Raw genomic sequence first — 6,225 nt, 5'->3', positions numbered from 1 at the left:
AAGAAATTAAAAGGAAATAATTAAATAAATAGATGGACAAATTAAATTAAAAACGAAAAAAAAAATTGCAAGGGGAATAAACCATGTTATTTGGTCTGCGGTTTACAAGGAATTTCAGACATCAAACTGTATGTTTTTTGGTTTTTGGATTTTTCCATAAGTTTTAAGGATTTTTTCTTTTTTAATTATTCAAAATCGTTTATGAAGAAATTAAAATTTGGGGAACATTGCTGCATTCTGTTTTTGTGAACGAAGAACTTGGCCAGGCCAGGAGATCTGTGAGTTACCCCTCAATACCGGCTGGGTCTTTTACGGAGGAATAATTTGTGTGGCACGTCTCTTGCTTTGCAGAACTGGAAGAAGTTAAGTTTATTATGCTAGAAAAAAAAAGAAATTGAAAGGAAATAATTAAATAAATAGATAGACAAATGAAATTAAAAACGAAAAAAAAAAATAGGAGAAACATTACTTCCGCTCCTCCAATCCTCTGTTTCTCAGCTCCACCGCTCCTCCGCTATTGGCCCTGGTACCCCCGATCCTCCGAACTCAGGCGAATTGCGTGACGTGCTTCTGCTATTCTCCGCTCGTCCGCTTTTTCCGCTTTGGGGCTTGGAACCCCTGAACCGCTGGACATAAGCGAATCACGGGCAGGATTTCTGCCCTCCTCCGCTCCTCCACTCATCCGGTACAGGCCCTGGTACTCCATGTCCGCGACCCCCTCCACCTTAACAAACTGTCACAAACACACACACACACACACACACATATACACACGCACACAAACACACTTACACACACCTTAACTCATCATAGCTGTGCTAATAGCATTAGCCAAAACACATCCACAAGCACACAAACATGATCTCATCCACTCATTCACATGTGTGTGCCCAGAGGTCCGGGAGCTCCATGTTGTAAATGGGCGGTACTTTTACCTATAGGTGGCGCTACTGCTATATCAGTGTGTTACGTCTGTGTGTTTTTGCGTCTTAACAAAGGAAGAAGAACGTTCCGTGTTTTTTTCTTTCATGCTGCCTGCAATAAAGTTCGTTCTTAAAATACAATAGGTTATGGGCCCAGAGTGTCTCTAAAAGGCTGGATTACACTGAATATTTTGTGTGATAGTGAACAGTATTGTGGGAACTCACAATGGAGGACAAGCTGTTTATCGACAAGCTGAGCGGACCGGAGAATTGGGCAACGTGGAAGTTTCAAATGGAACATCTGCTAAAGGCTAAAGGACTGTGGCGAATGCTAACAGAGGAAGACACATTAGCCCCAGATGCTAACGCAGCAGCACAGGGTGAGTTCACGAAACAGAGAGAGAAAGCGTTCTCTGTGTTAGTGCTCAATGTAAGTTCATCCCTGTTGTACCTGATTACAAACTGTAAGACTCCCAAAGAAGTGTGGACTACACTGAAAGATATTTTTGAAAGAGACACGCTGGCAAATAAACTATTTCTGAAGAAGAAATATTTCAGGTGCGAAATGAAGGAAGGAGATGGTTTGACTGAGCACCTCAAACAAATGAAAGAACTGACTGACCAGTTATCAGCAATAGGAGCTGTAATTGAAGAGGAAGACCAAATTGTAACATTGTTGGGAAGTTTACCACCAAGTTACGCTACAGTTGTCACTGCACTGGAAACAAAGATTGACAACCTGACACTCAAATTTGTTCAACAAGCGTTAATCGATGAGGAACAAAAGCGAGTGAATGCTAATGATTACAGTGGTGGTCCTTCAGGTGGTGCAGCAGCAATGTCATCACAGGTGTGTGGCAATCTGCAGGATCGCTCCAAAGCAGTGGGAGCAGGACAAAGCACGTGGAGATGCTATAAATGTGGGAAGGAAGGCCACATTAAACGTGACTGTCCAAGCTGGAAAAACAAATCAAAAAAGAAAATCCACAAAGCTAAAAATGTGGCGTGTGAGGATGAGGATGGTTCATCTGAAAGTGCCTTTGTAGCTAGAAGGGAAAGCTCAGAAAAACCACATCAGTTTGAGTGGTTAATTGATTCTGGAGCATCAAAGCACATGACATGCGAGCAAGGAATTCTTAAGGAATACCAGCAGTTCTCAAAAGAACAGTCAGTGAAGCTCGGTGACGGCAGGGTGGTTGATGCCCTGGGAATTGGAAATGTCAACATGACAATGACCTTCAAGTCAAGCAGGGTAAAAAATGCTACGATGTATGATGTGCTGCATGTTCCAAAACTTTCTGGGAATTTATTCTCAGTGGGAGCTGCCACCAAAAAGGGAAATACGGTTCAGTTTAAGAGGTCCTGCTGCTACATTCGTGGAAAAGATGGAACTCTTAAAGGAATGGGAACACGAAGAGCTGATGGACTATATCAGCTAGATGTGAAAGGAAATGAATCAGTCACTCACAGTGCATCAGTAGCTGCTATCTTGTGGCACCGGCGCCTCGGTCACACTACCAAGCTGAAGGAACTAAAAGGTCTGGTGAACGGAGTGGACTTCTCTGCAGACAAAGAAGTTCCCTTCTGTGAAGGATGTGTGGAGGGCAAGCTGGCTAAAAAGCCATTCAAGTCGATTGGAGAAATACGTTCCGAGCGCAAGATGCAGTTAATTCATCGTGATGTCTGTGGTCCCATGCAAACTGAATCTATAAGTGGATCCAAATATTTTGTGACTTTCACAGACGATTACTCAAGATGCTCCAAGGTATACTTCATGAAACAGAAGAATGAAGTGCTGTGTAAATTCAAGGAATTTGAGAAGACATTCACAAATGAGTGTGGACTAAGCATCCAGAGGCTGAGAACAGACAATGGTGGTGAGTACACCTCAAGGGAGTTTCAAGAATATTTGAAGGTTCAAGGCATCCACCATGAAATGACTGGACCTCACTCATCACAGCAAAACGGAGTTGCTGAAAGAAAAAATAGAACACTCGTTGAAGCAGCAAGGAGCATGTTGTCTCATGCTAAGTTACCAAAGATGTTCTGGGCAGAGGCTGTTGCCACAGCAGCTTACATACAGAACAGGCTGCCTACTTCTGTCCTGAAGGGAGAGACACCGTACCAGAGATGGTGTGGGAAAAAACCTAATGTGGGTCACATGAAGGTGTTTGGCTGTATTGCCTATGCACTTGTCCCAGATGAAGAGAGAAAGAAGCTGGACAAAAAGACTGTGAAGCCGCGCTTCGTGGGATATGCAAACAATGCCAGAGGCTATCGCCTGTACGATGAAGAGAAGAGGAGGATTCTGATCCGTCGAGATGTCGTCTTTGATGAATCCAACTTTAACTTGAAGCAGGAACCGAAAGTACACTGCACAGACACCGAGATAACTATGAAAATAGATGAGAGTGAAACAAAACATGACGAAGTCACTGTTGAGAGCACTGTCAGAAAAAATGACAGAATCAGAAAGCCTCCAATAAGATTTGGATATGATGAGTTTGCTGATGTAGTGACTGTTGATCATTATGCAAACATGTGTTGCGTGACAGAGCCACTCTCACTAAAAGAGGCAATGGAGAGTCCTCATGCAAAAGACTGGCAGGAGGCAGCTGACTTGGAATATGAGTCACTGCTGGAAAACGAGACATGGGACTTAGTCGACTTGCCAAGAGACAGAAAGGCAGTAGGATCCAGATGGGTGTTCAAAGTCAAGCATCGCAGTGATGGAAGAGTGGAACGATACAAGTGTAGACTCGTTGCACAGGGCTACACACAGTTGTATGGCGCTGACTATGATGAAACGTTTTCACCAGTGGTACGATTTAGCTCTATTCGTACATTACTGTCCTTTGCTGTTCAAAAGGGTCTACATGTCCACCAGATGGATGTTGTAACTGCATTCCTCAATGGACACCTGGAAGAAGAAATATACATGGAGCAACCTGAGGGCTTCATCAAACCAGGGCAGGAACATCTGGTATGCAAACTAAAAAAATCAATCTATGGACTGAGACAGTCTCCTCGCTGTTGGAACAAGGCTTTTACGGAGTTCATGATGGAAATTGGATTCAAACAGAGCACATCAGACCCCTGCGTGTTTGTGAGATCAAGACAAGAGCTTGAAATACTAGCAGTTTACGTGGATGATTTGATCCTGATTACAGAGTCCACTGAGAGCATGGACGAGCTCAAAGCAGCTCTCAAGGAGTGCTACAAGATGAAAGACATGGGTGAGCTGTCCTACATCCCAGGCATCTCTGTCATCCAAGATAAAGAAAAGAATCGTATCATTCTTCAGCAGAAGCATTACATTGAAGCCATACTTCGGAAGTATGGAATGGATAATGCAAATCCTGTGGCAACTCCTGCAGATGCCAACGTCAGGCTAAAAAGGAGTGATGGTGTCAGTATGTCAGTGCACCAGCATACCTATCAGTCAATGGTTGGAAGTCTGCTGTATGCTGCCATGGCGACAAGACCGGACATAGCTCAAGCTGTGAGTGCTGTGTCGAAGTTCAATGCAAATCCAGATGCTTCACATCTGACTGCTGTAAAGAGGATACTTCGATACTTGAAAGGGACATTAAATCTTGCTCTGAAATATGAGAGCTCAGACTCCGGAGCTTTAATCGGATACTCGGATGCTGACTGGGCTGGAGATCAAGATGATCGCCGGTCAACAACAGGCGACATCTTCCTTCTGAGTGGAGGAGCAGTAAGCTGGCTCAGCAAGAAACAATCAACAGTAGCACTTTCAACAGCAGAAGCTGAATACATCTCACTCAGTCAAGCAGCTCAAGAAGGAATCTGGCTGAAACGACTACTGTGTGATCTCGGTGTAGAGTCTGTGTCCACAGTGATCCTTGAAGATAACCAAGGAGCCATCGCAATTGCAAAGAATCCTGTAAATCACTCCAGGACCAAACACATAGACATTCGCTACCACTATATCCGTGAATGTGTGCAGAATGGACAAATTGAACTGCGATATTGTCCAACAAATGATATGAAAGCGGATATCTTTACCAAGCCACTCGGTAGACAGAGATTTGAATATCTCAGGGGCGAGATCGGACTCTTTTTTGTTTAAAAATGCTTGACAGGTGTACGAAGAACGCTGCCGAGTCAAAGCGATTTCTAAAAAATGTGAAAAAGAGTTCCAGTATAACCAATGTGATAGGAATACTGTCTTAAAAATGGGGTGTTAAACAAGTTTACAGTTTTTGTTGTCGTGGAAGAACACAGCTTTGAAATATTATTTTCTCAGGACTTGGTGCTATTGGTAAAAGTAAGTGGGAGTGTTGTAAATGGGCGGTACTTTTACCTATAGGTGGCGCTACTGCAAAATCAGTGTGTGTGACGTCTGTGTGTTTTTGCGTCTTAACAAAGGAAGAAGAACGTTCCGTGTTTTTTTCTTTCATGCTGCCTGCAATAAAGTTCGTTCTTAAAATACAATACTCCAGTCATACGTCCGGGGAATCCATGTCCGCAGAAGGCTCCCATTGGCCGGTCTAAGGGGTCCTGCTGCCTCAAAGATTCCCCGCCTTTGAAAAGAGAAACATTACCTCCGCTTCTCAGCTCAACCGCTCCTCCGCTATGCGCCCTGGTATTCCCGATCCTCGGAGCTCAGGCGACTTGCGTGACGTTCTTCTGCTCTCCTCCCCTCCTCCGCTTCCCCGCTCCTCCCCTCCTCCGCTATTGGCCCTGGTACTCCCGCCCTGGAAGCCCGAACCGCTGGACATATGCGAATCACGGTCTGGGCTTCCGCCCTCCTCTGCTCTTCCGCTCCTCCGCTCCTCCCCTCCTCCGCTATTGGCCCTGGTACTCCCGATCCTGCGAACTCGGGCGAATTGTGTGACGTCCTTCTCCGCTCCTCCCCTCCTTCGCTTCTCCGCTCCTCCGCTTTTCCGCTTTGGGCCCTGGAACCCCGAAACGCTGGACATAAGCGAATCACGGTCCAGGCTTCTGCCCTCCTCCGCTTCTCAAGTCCTCCGCTCCTCCGTATTTGGCCCTGGTAATCCCGATCCTCCGAACTCAGGCGAATTTCGTGACGTGCTTCTGCTCTCCTCCGCTCCTACGCTTTACCGCTTTGGACCCCAGAACCCCCAAACCGCTGGACATAAGCGAATCACGATCCGGGCTTCTTCCCTCCTCCGCTCCTCCGCTTTGGGCCCTGGAACCCTCAAACCGCTGGACATAAGCGGATCACGGGCAGGGCTTCTGCCCTCCTCCGCTCCATAACTCATCCGGTACAGGCCCTGGTACTCCATGTCCGCGACCCCCTCCACCTAAACAA

At 45.7% G+C, this 6,225-nt stretch overlaps 1 long non-coding RNA gene across 1 annotated transcript in view; it reads right to left on the bottom strand.

Annotated features, from left to right (window-relative positions):
• Positions 1 to 5,588, bottom strand: part of LOC147212601 (uncharacterized) — a 5,790-nt gene extending 202 nt beyond the window's left edge. The window contains exons 1-2 of the long non-coding RNA XR_015105023.1: positions 5,495 to 5,588; positions 1 to 733 (exon numbers count right to left, since the gene is read on the bottom strand). The exon at positions 1 to 733 is cut by the window's left edge and continues 202 nt beyond it. This is a non-coding gene — a long non-coding RNA (uncharacterized LOC147212601). The remainder of the gene's footprint in view (positions 734 to 5,494) is intronic.
• Between the last annotated feature and the right edge of the window lie 637 nt (positions 5,589 to 6,225).

The sequence above is a fragment of the Fistularia commersonii genome, unplaced genomic scaffold, assembly GCF_037954325.1.
Source record: "Fistularia commersonii isolate RoL2024-O1a breed Wild unplaced genomic scaffold, RoL_Fcom_v1.0 HiC_scaffold_48, whole genome shotgun sequence".
NCBI lineage: Eukaryota > Metazoa > Chordata > Actinopteri > Syngnathiformes > Fistulariidae > Fistularia > Fistularia commersonii.
The sequence above is the reverse complement of the archived record's forward strand: the minus strand, read 5'-3'. Positions and strand labels throughout refer to the sequence as shown.